An 11,422-nucleotide genomic window follows, 5' to 3' on the forward strand; every position below is an offset into this window, starting at 1 on the left:
ACTGTAAGAAAACAAATCACAAGTTTAGAAAATATGACATATCTTATGCATCACATATCTGTGGCACTAAATCCAGTTATGTCAAAAGCAGACAAGACAAATTGAAGTTACAAATTCATTAAAAGCACTTAGTGCACTTTATAGTTGATTAAAAGCATAGAGATTCACACTTCAAAGCATATTACTTAGCAAAATGCTTAACAGTGCTAACAAAAAGCAGTTGAGATGATCATTATTCAAAACAACTAAATCTAACAACTGAAATAGGATATGGTGATAGGTTAAAAACTTGGTGCAATCAACAACATTTGAGAAAACTAAAATAAATGTTTCTCTGGTGGCATAAGCACATCAAATGAGTTCAAATCATAGCGCCAACAGTCATTTATCCTTAAACGGTAAATTTCAAGCACCCAAAATTGATTGCCTGACAAATATCAACCTATCCTTTTGTCATTCAGATAAAAAAGCAGAAAGTCCAAAGTTAATCCCTCTAGCACTTTCTCAGCCTTGCATTCAATTGCCTTTTCAAACACCACCAACGTTCCATTCAATTACCGCTCCGATAGATTATTCCCAAGGTTTGTCATTCACAGTAAAGTTTTGTTTTTCCAATGCATCGGTTTTGAATTTACTTTTCACTAGTTGAAATTTCTCTCTCCTTCTGATCTTAATAACTAAGCTTGCTTTGAACTCTCCCCATCTATTGTATACTGTGGTTAATAGGTCTTCGAAATATATAAGAATTTCATATAAATAGAAAAACTCACAGGGTCTAAGATATCAGGTACGTGGATTTAAAGTTAATTGACAAAAAAAAACTTCCTCAGAGCAGTAAACATGTTAAACAGCCTACCCAAATACGCAGCAGAATTGGGAGTATAATTTTATTGGGATGATAGATGCTGTTTTGGCAGACAGGGCTACTGGAGACGAGCTAAGAAATCTAAACTTTGGGACTGAGTTGATACATTCAAATACTAATTTCCAATTCTATATACTGACACCTTCCTAAGGAATTCAGGATAGGGGCACATCATATTGTTTATGTACATCTAGTGATACATGAAAAAGGCTAGAGAAATTAAGGCTAGGAATTAAACACTCCGGGTATAACAATTAGAAATGAGGGGGGATGAAAAAGAGTAAGTGGAGAAGCCAAGCTCACTAGGGCTAACAGCAGCAATACAAAGGAATACAGCTATCAGCAAGACAAAAACCATATTGATATAAATAAAAGATGGTAAAGGATGAATCACATAATAAGGTGACTTCTATGGACCATCTAATAGTGGAAGAAGAACAATGCAGATAAATTAAAGGAGCTGAGTAGGAAAACAGAATATTAATGGAGAATTTCATCTACCCCAATACTAAATGTACAGAAGTGGTAGGTAAAAGAGATAAGGGAATGAAATTTATACATTGTGTATAAGACTGCTTTATGTCCTAATTTAAACTATGTTCTAATGTGTAAAAAGCCCAACATGGGAAGATCCGCTATTGGATCTAGTAATAGGGAATGAAACAGAGCAGATAAGAGCAAAAGTGGGGCAACATCTGGGCAATAGTGATCATAGTATAACAAGCTTTTAAGATACTAAGAGAAAAGAACATAAGAATGACGAAAACCAGGTTAATAGACTGGAGAAAAGCCAATTTTGACAGGCAGGGAATAGAACTTGGGAAAATAAAATGGACAATAATTTTTGGAAATAACCGTGTAGAACAATGGGAAATATTTCAAACGCTGTTCAGAGTGCAGAAAAAATATATTCCACTGAAAGGTAAGAACCTAAACACTAGTGAGACTCCATGGACGGATAAATACATAAAAGGGAACAACGGAGGGATAGGAAAGTGGCATGTATTAAATACATAGAGGCTTGATAGGAGAGAATGGGACAGAAGACAGATTAGGAGAGAAGTCAGAACAGAAAGGCAAAGGAGAACTAGGAACATAAAACAAATAGTAATAAAATATTTTACAGGTACATCCATTTAAAAAGGCAGTTGGTGTGGGAATAGGACTATTCGGGGATAGACAGGATATTGTCACAGGTAATAATTGAAATTGAAAGATGGCAGAAATATTAAATTATTTAGTTTTGTATTTACAAGGAAAATAGAACAGGTAAACATGACATTGAATGATGAGACAAGTAATGAGATAAAGCAGAGTTAAAATAAAAAAGGTACGGACAGAATAAAATAAACGCTCAGAGAATAAAGTCCCTGGTCAAGCTAGATGCATCCATGCATTTTAAAAGAATTGAAAGAGATAGCAGAGGCATTACTACATGTATCATTAACAAAAGATGTAGTGCCAGAGTTCTGGCAGATAGCTAACATTTAAGAAGGGGGACAAGAACATGTCCAAGGAATTATGGATCAGTTTAACATTGGTGTAGGAATAAATAATGGAATTCCTAAAGAAGAGAACATCTCGAAAAGAAAAAAATACAATGAATAGTCAACAGAGATCAAAAGGGAAAATCTCACTTGACCATTCTTATTGAATTTTTTGAGACGGTAACAGAGATAGGGGACAATGGTAATCAGTCAATGCAATTTATTTGTATTTTCAGAAGGCCTTCAATAAAAGACCCCATAACAGACTGATGAATAAAGTCAGAGTATGTGGAGTCAGCTGACAAGTGGCAGAATGGATTGATAGCTGGCTTCAAGATAGAAAGCAGAATAGTTATTCAGAGTAACGGAAGGTGGGGGGGTTGTGTTCCGCAAGGATCAGTGCTGGGCCACTGCTGTTCACAACTTATCCTAACTCTTCTCATACCTCACCATTTTACATTTAGAGTAATTGATGAGTTTTTCGTCTCACCTCCTGTACCTCTTTTGAAGTGAATTGACAAATGCTATTTGATGTTACACAACACTGCAAGTATGATCTAACAAGTGTTAGACAAAGCTTCATTGTAACCTGTCTTGCTATAATACTTTAAAATTAAAGCATTTGAGGGAGTTCAGCTACTTAGGTAGATTGGAGAAGTTGGGATTGTTCTCCTTAGAAAAGAAAAGTTAAGAAGAGATTTGATAAAGGTATCAAAAATCTTGAGAGGTCTGACCAAGAGTAGGGAGAAACTGTTCTCCCTGGCAGAAGGGTCAAGAACCAGAGAACACCAAGTTAAGGTGAATGGTAGGAAGAACCAAAGGCGACATGAGGAAAAACTTTTTAGAAGAGATGCACTGCCCAGAAGTTTAGTGATGACAGATTCAAACGTGGTTTTCAAGAGAATTGGATTATCTGAAGAGAAAGAATTTGCAGTGCTACAGGGAAAAGGCAGATAGTAGACCAACCTGAGTTGCTCCTGCAGAGAGCCAGCATGAACATTACAGACAAATGGCCTCCTTCTGTGCTGTAACCATTCTATGATTCTATTGTTGTTTCTCCACAGTATCTCAACATTGAAAGCATCAAATCTATTATTTCCATGCGTCACTTACCAGCCCCAAACCGTTCAGGAAAGCACAGGCCAACTCTGTTTCCTACTAAAAGGACAGATTCTAGCATTGTCAAGCACCACAATTTTGAAAATTATTACCTTATTTTGTACAAATATACACAAAATATTGCAAATAAATGTTAAAAACAATTAAAGCTTATATATGTATATATAAACTGCATTACATTTTGAATAAAACACAAAAATGTTTGTTTGGAGATACAGTGATTACGGATACCAAAGAAACTTGTTTGAGCAAAGTTGGTTGCAAGTGAAAGATCATAATTCACTTACCAATAGAACTGTATTACCATGAGAACTATATTATTCGCTTTTAGATAATCAAAGCAATAACTTCCATTGTTTAGCCTATAAAATTCTGCAGTATACATTTCACAGATCAATGAAAAATTGGTACCTCTGTTTAAAAAAAACACTCACCATCTTAGTTACCAGCAGTTTTGAAAAGTGAGCACTGCAGTTCAGCTACGGAAAATGGGTCAATCTCAGGATCACAACTTTTTTTTGCAAAGAATGCAGTCAGTTTCATTCAGTCAGGCACACAACCTAAAGTACAGCATGTAGCACATACTTTTGATTAGAGAGTTTTGAATTAATCACTCTTTGAATCAATGTCGACAGTGTAGCAATTTGAAGCTGAGCTGACTATTTACTGTAACTGAACTTGAACCTTGCTGCATTTTGATTCAAAGTAAATCAAATTGTTCGGAATTTGTTGCACGAGCATAACAAACATTTTTTCCCCCAAGAGGCTTTTATTGGAACAGATCATCAGTGCATAAAACTTACCTTATGTCTAGTCATACAATAACTTGACCTACTGTAAACTAAGAAAACAGGGCTTTAAATAAGAACAGCATTTGAGCTACGAAGATGAGCTCTTGGAATTCATTACAAAGTAGTTTATGTATCAAGTACCATTGGGGGGTGGGGGAAGAGAAAAGGGAAGGGAAGGAACAAAAAGAAAAGGAGGGGGGCTGTGGTGGCAGAGTGGTAATATCACTGGCTTAGTTTAGTATTCCAGAGACCAAGGGTAATGCTCAGGGGACCTGGGTTCAAATCCCACCACAGAACTCAATAAAAATCTGGAATTAAAAGTCCAGTGACAATGACCACAAAAACATCACTGACTGTTATAAAAAAATCCATCTGGTTCATTAACAAATCTAGCGCCCTTACTACATATTCAAACTTGCCCTCTCAACAAGGGCAATTAAGGATGGGCAATAAATGCTGGCCTAGCCAGCAACACCCACATCCCATGAACAAAAAAAAACCTTATGTTTACATTATTACATAGAAACTAGCAGCAGGCCTTTTGAGCCTGCTCTGCTATTCATTGTGATCATTCAACTCAATAGCCTGCTCCCACTTTCCCCCCATACCCTTTCACCCCAAGAGCTATATCTAACTCCTTCTTGAAAACATACAATGTTTTGGTCTCAACTACTTTCTGTGGTAACGAGTTCCATAGGCTCACCACTCTCTGGGTGAAGAAATTTCTCATCTGTCCTAAATGGTCCACCCCATAAGCTCAGACTGTGACCCCTGGTTCTGGACTCCCCCACCATCAGGAATATCCTTCCTACATCTACCCTATCTAGTCCTGTTAGAATTTTATAGGTTTCTATGAGGTCCCCCCTCATTCTTCTGAACTTCAGCGAATATAATCCTAATCAACTCAATCTCTCCTCATATGCCAGTCCCGCCATCCCAGGAATCAGTCGGGTAAACCTTCGCAGCACTCCCTCTATAGTAAGTACACCCTTCCTCAGATAAGGGGACCAAAACTGCACACAATATTCCAAGTGTGGTCTCACCAAGACCCTGTACAATTGCAGCAAGACATCCCTGTTCCTGTACTCGTATCCTCTGGCTATGACGGCCAACATACCATTTGCCTTCTTTACCACCTGCTGCACCTGCATGCTTACCTTCAACGATTGGTGTACAAGGACACCCAGGTCTCGTTGCACATTCCCCTCGCTCAATTTATAGCCATTCAGATAATAATCTGCCTTCCTGTTTTTGCTACCAAAGTGGATGACCTCCTATTTATCCACATTACACTGCATCTGCAACGCATTTGCCCACTAACTCAGCTTGTTCAAATCACACTGAAGCATCTCTGCATCCTCCTCACAGCTCACCCTCCCAACCAGCTTTGTGTCATCTGCAAATTTGGAGATATTACATTTAGTTCCCTCATCTAAATCATTTATATTGTGAATAACTGGGGTCCCAGCACCCATCCCTGCGGTACCCCACTATTCACTGCCTGCCATTCGGAAAAAGACCCGTTTATTCCTACTCCTTGTTTCCTGTCTGCCAACTAGTTTTCTATCCATCTCAATACACTACCCCCAATCCCATGCGCTTTAATTTTACATGCCAATCTCTTATGTGGGACATTGTTGAAAGCCTTCTGAAAGTTCAAATAAACCACATCCACTGGCTCCCCCTCATCAACTCTACTAGTTACATCCTCTAAAAATTCCAGTAGATTTGTCCAGCATGATTTCCCTTTCATAAATCCATGCTGACTTTGTCCAATTCTGCCACTGTTTTCCACGTGCTCAGCTATTAAATCTTTTATAACGGACTTTAGAATTTTCCCCACTACCGACATCAGGCTGACTGGTCTGTAATTGTTTTCTCTCTGCCTCCCTTTTTAAATAGTGGGGTTACATTAGCTACCCTCCAATCTGTAGGAACTGTTCCAGAGTCTATAGAATCTTGGAAGAGGACCACCAATGCATCCACTATTTCTAGGGCCACTTCCTTAAGTACTCTGGGATTTAGATTATCAGGCCCCTCACTAAAAGCAGGGAGGACTTGACCATACAATTTGTATGTTTACCCTTTCCATTTTCAAAAATACTACCTTAGCGAAACACAGTACAGTCCCACAGCTTATTTTTTTTTAAATCATTTCATAGGACATGGGCACCACTGGTTAGGTCAGCATTTATTGCCATCCCTAATTGTCCTGAGAAGGCGGAGGTGAGCTGTCTTCTTGAACCATTGCAGTCTATGTTATGTAGGTACACCCACAGTGCTTAGGGAGTTCCAGGGCTTTGACCAGATACAGTGAAGGAACGGTGATATATTTCCAAGTCAGGATGGAAAGTGACTTGGAGGGGAACTTCCATGTGGTGGTGTTCCCATGTGTCTGCTACCCTTGTTGTTCTAGACAGTAGCAATTGTGGTTTTGGAAGGTGCTGTCGAAGGAACCTTGACAAGTTCCTGCAGTACATCTTGTAGATGGTACACACTGCTGCGGCTGTGCATCGATTGTGGAGGAAGTGAATGTTTGTAGTTGGGGTACCAATCAAGGGGACTGCTTTGTCCTAGATCTTGTCAAGCTTCTTAAATGTTGATGGAGCTGCACTCATCCAGGTAAGGGGAGAGTATTGAAGACATGTTGGTGCTAATGAGACTTGCAAGCTGTATCAATGATCAGTTTAAAAGAGAAACATTGTCAAAGTAGCAGGTAATGCATTAGACTAGAGAGCAAGCATTGACTGTTGGGGTATCTAAATGTTGAGAACCAAGGTCTATGCATCTATAATTTGCAGCCAGTGCATTGCACAGGATCAGCAAAAGACTTGTGTCTGGCAACCTATCCATTACAAAATTGAGTGGAGCACAGGCATTTGGACCACAAGGAGACAATTGGCCCAAGCAGTGAAATAAATGGGTAGCTGGAGATAAGGAGCATCCTCAGAGGGACAGTAGGGGCAACTGAACCAAATGATGAGGATTCAGAGCCAGAAAAAGGTTAAAGAAAGCTGAAAAACAGAACACCAATAACTGGATAAATTCAAAGGTTATTAAGTATAGTCAACATTTCATCAAGTTGCAGTAAACAAGCTTTTGCTTAAATAGCGAACAGCTGACATGTTTAATGAAGCACTTAACATGTTATAAGCAGCAACTTTATTATTTATTATAATGGAAAAAGAAATTGGTTAGTGCTATCTGGTCAATTTAAAAGGCAGAGAAAAAGGGGAAACAGGGGAGGGGGCCAGGGGAAGAAAAGATGCTGCATTTTATGTAGGGCCTTTCATCACCTTGGGATGTTCCCAAATCGCTTCACATAGACAATTATATATATATTTTTAAGTATATGCTCTGTTGTAATGTAGGAAACACAGCAGCTCATTTGCGCAGAGCAAGTACTAACATGTAATTGTTTAAAAAAAATTCAGAACAGTTCATCTATTTTTTATGGGTCAGTTGAGTAAGGAATATTACCCAGGATACCATGCCCTTTGAGTGAACACAAACATGTACATACAGATTGGTGTTTTGCTTACAGTATCAAAAGCCTCCAGTTAACATGTGCTTTTCAGAAACATGTGAGGCCACAATTTTTGATTGGACTTTGTCCCAATAATTTTTAATCATGTTCAAAGCAAAACTTTTCTTTCATAAGCATCAAGGCACTTTCTAAGAACCAAATCTTGATCTTACAAACAAAATACGTAAAATCTCTAGCTAGCATACAAGGAACCCTTTAACAGTTCGGATATGCATTGGCAGTAGTACATAAGTTCATCTTTATCTGACTTACAGAAACCATCACATAACAGACTGTTAGGTAAAACTAGAGCTACAAATTTGTATTTAAAATCAAACAAAAAGGTTTCAAGTTGATTACCGTACTTCACTTAGCATTTCTCCATGTTTAAAAATAAAAGCTCCAAAATCTTAATAGTCCTCTGTCATTGCTTGGACCACATATCCATGAGAAATGAGAAAAATTAATCCCACGGGGTCCTTTTCTTCATACCGTGACTTGGACCTGCTGTCTCCCAAGCATTCGTCACATTTATTCCCAGTCCGAACTGCTCCTGGCAACAGAAATCCAGAAGATACAACAGGAGGATATAGCTCACATACCATCTTAATTGGCTGGAGCACCCAATACCTGCTTTAACCATGAGATTATAAACATGATTTGCAATTGACTTGCTTTTGAAAAAACAGTGTTTATTTTGCTAGTTTATTCATCAGAAATGGTACTGCGTCATCTTGCAATGGAAAATAGCAAAAGTCCCAGGTAGCTAATCACAATCCAGGCCTTGAGAGGCAACTGGATACACAGCAACATTTGGCAGGGAGAAAATTTTCTGGAGCAGGCATTCCAGAAGGTTGTCACCTCACAGGTTGCTAGTAGTGAAGCATTCACAGGAGACTGAGTAACCATCAGTAGTTAGGGTAAGAAGCCAAAGATGAAGGTAGAAAGGGAATCTATCTGTTGAGCTGAAATTGTCAAATAGGCATAGCTGTTTAGGTACCAGCGATTGGATAAAAAGGCTACAAAAGTAATTTTTCTTTGCATTATGCAGAGATCAGGATGGCATAAAGTGAACTAGATGTGCCTTGCTCTTTTTTCATTTAACATTTCCTATGTTCCTAAAGAGGAGGGTAACCATGAACAACTTCACCATAGTGAGCAATGGGGGAAAAAACAGTGCAGATTGTAAGGGTCAAGTAGCAGTTGCAGGGGATCCTATAGTCAGGGGCTTAAGATCAAATTATTTTGTAGTCATGATCTACAGTTTGAAATTGTACGGTACTTCTCAGGTGCCAGAGAAAGAAGCATTAAGGAGGCAAATCAAAAGGTCCTGGAATATTAGAGTGAGTAGCCAGCATCATGTGGGAATCAATAGCATAGATAGGAGTAGGTTTGAGGATTTATTAGGGGATTGCAAAGAGTTAAGTTCCAAATTAAGAAGCAGAACCAAGGATAGTAATCTATGGCTCAACTCCCAGGCTATAGGCTGGACCATGCAAGAAAATAATATGACTATTAACACTTGGATGGAAGAATCATGCAGAATGGATGGTTTTAGAATCCTGCAACACGAAAATGGATTTTGGAGCCAGGAAAGCCTTTATATGCAGGATGGCCTTCACCTAAACTAGAGAGCAACCTACATCTTGAAGAACGGGCAAATAGAGCAGTGGGGAAAGGTTTAACCTTGTTGGGGTTGGAAGGGAAATCCACACAAAATTAGGATGGATTTCAAAAGTCAAGAAAGCTGTGGCTGCTGTTGACTGAAATTTTCACAACCAAGGTCAAGGGATATGGAGAAAAGGTGGGCAAAATGGAGCTGAGGGACGAATTAGCCACTTATTTGCCTGAATGGCAGAGGGTCAATGATCTACTCCAATTCTTATCTTCCTACAAACGTCAAGGTGAACCATTTATATAATGTTGACTTATTTTCTGCTTTAGAAAAATGAAACTCAAGGTCTAAATATATTTCTGGTAAAGCCATGTACTTGCTACAAATTAAATCCTTGCGACCTAAAAGCAAGAACGAAATGACTTCAGGTCATGCGTCCGACAACCAGAAATGCAATTTCGCAGCCAGCAAAATGTTGCTTTCTTTCCAGCTGCTTCGCAAATACGAGACCCCCCGCACCCACCACCAACCACCTTCCTCCCCAGCCCAGGGCAGTCAAAACAATTAACAGAGCCTCAAAACTAAATGCTCCGGAGGCAATTCATTTCTATAAAATGGAGGACGGGTCGGAATAAAACCTCGGGCAGTGGTGGTTTGCAGCCAGGTGAACCGGGAGCACATCAGAGGAGCCTTCCAGGGGGGACATGGTCTTGCTTTCTTTAGTGGCTTTTAAAAACATGAAAGAGATGGTGATCCAAACGTGCGTGTTATGGTAGAGCCTTTAAAAAAATAGAAGATTGTTTCACGGCATAACTCTAATTTCCCTCCTTTACCGATTCTTTCGGAAAGTTCCCTCTCCCGGGCTCCAGGTTTATTTATTTACCTCCTTTCTCCCCCCCCCCGCCTCTCTCTCTCTCCCCCCTCCCCATCGCCATTCCTGCCTTCCTATTCGAAACTGTTTTCCTTTCACCCATATCCGCCGCCCCCCCCCACCTCTTCTCGAAGCTTCTTCCCCCTCTCCCGTGCCCAGTCTCTCCCTCCCTCCGCCTCACCAGCCGCTTCTCGAAGCTTCTTCCCCCTCTCCCATGCGCGGTCTCTCCCTCCCTCCCTCCATCCGCCTCTCGAAGCTTCTCCCCCGTCGCATGCCCAGTCTCTCTCTCTCTCTATCCCTCCCTCCGCCCCACCCAGCAACCTGGGCTATTTGCTCTTCCGATGTGGAAAATTTCTTCTCGGATTTTCATTGACTCGCCCTCCCTCCTTCTCGAATCTTCCTCCCTCCAGCAAAATTACCCATCAACGGCTCTCCATTTATATATATATATATATATATATATATATATATAAAATCCTCCTTTCATTCGGTCCAGGTTGGTGCTATTTACTGACAGCGGCTGCTTTATGCTGTTGGAAATTGAGATTTCTCAATCATAAAAATTCTTTTTTTAATTAAAAAAAATTATTTTTTTTACAGGACGCAGCGCGAAGCCCCGGTTTGAGTGTTGGGATTACTCACCCGGTCCAAACCGAAGGGATCACCGCCACTCCACGTGCAGCTCCAACCGTTAGATTTGAATAAACAAACGGACCGAGGTCACCAAGATTAAAAGAGGGAAGAACAGCCAGCGGCGGACGCCCCACCAATCGCCAGACGCCGTGGCGGGTCTCGCTCCGCCAATCAGAGCGAACGGCGCGGGTTTTCGCTTTCCATTCGTCCCTTGTGCTGTCAATCAGAGCATCCTCGGGACGTTGGCCTGGCTCTCAATATAAAAGCGGAAAAAAACTGCGGCGGCGGCGGCTGGCAATCCAGGACAAAAACAAAAACAGAAATACCTGGGGAAAAGCTCAGCGGGTCTGTCAGCATCTGCGGGAGAGGAGCACAGTTAACGTTTCGAGTCCGTATGACTCTTCAACAGAACTAAGGAAAAATAGAGAGGAGAAATACACAGGACGCAGCACAAAGCCCTGGTTTGAGTGTTGGGATTACTCATTTCACCTTATTTCTCCTCTCTTCTGTTTTTC

General features: G+C 40.3%; 1 protein-coding gene across 6 annotated transcripts in view; it reads right to left on the minus strand.

The window, feature by feature from the left end:
* Window positions 1-10,998, minus strand: part of LOC121290524 (sodium/myo-inositol cotransporter-like) — a 30,142-nt gene extending 19,144 nt beyond the window's left edge. For 5 of the 6 annotated variants that reach the window (XR_005945815.1, XR_005945813.1, XR_005945814.1 and 2 more), the window contains exons 1-2: window positions 10,917-10,998; window positions 3,906-4,031 (exon numbers count right to left, since the gene is read on the minus strand). The gene's annotated coding sequence lies outside the window, so the exon portion shown is untranslated. Of the gene's footprint in view, window positions 1-3,465; window positions 3,511-3,905; window positions 4,032-10,916 lie in introns of all 6 variants that reach the window. The other variant, XM_041210988.1, reaches the window with a different exon arrangement.
* Between the last annotated feature and the right edge of the window lie 424 nt (window positions 10,999-11,422).

The sequence above is a fragment of the Carcharodon carcharias genome, chromosome 18 (genome assembly GCF_017639515.1).
Source record: "Carcharodon carcharias isolate sCarCar2 chromosome 18, sCarCar2.pri, whole genome shotgun sequence".
Lineage (NCBI taxonomy): Eukaryota > Metazoa > Chordata > Chondrichthyes > Lamniformes > Lamnidae > Carcharodon > Carcharodon carcharias.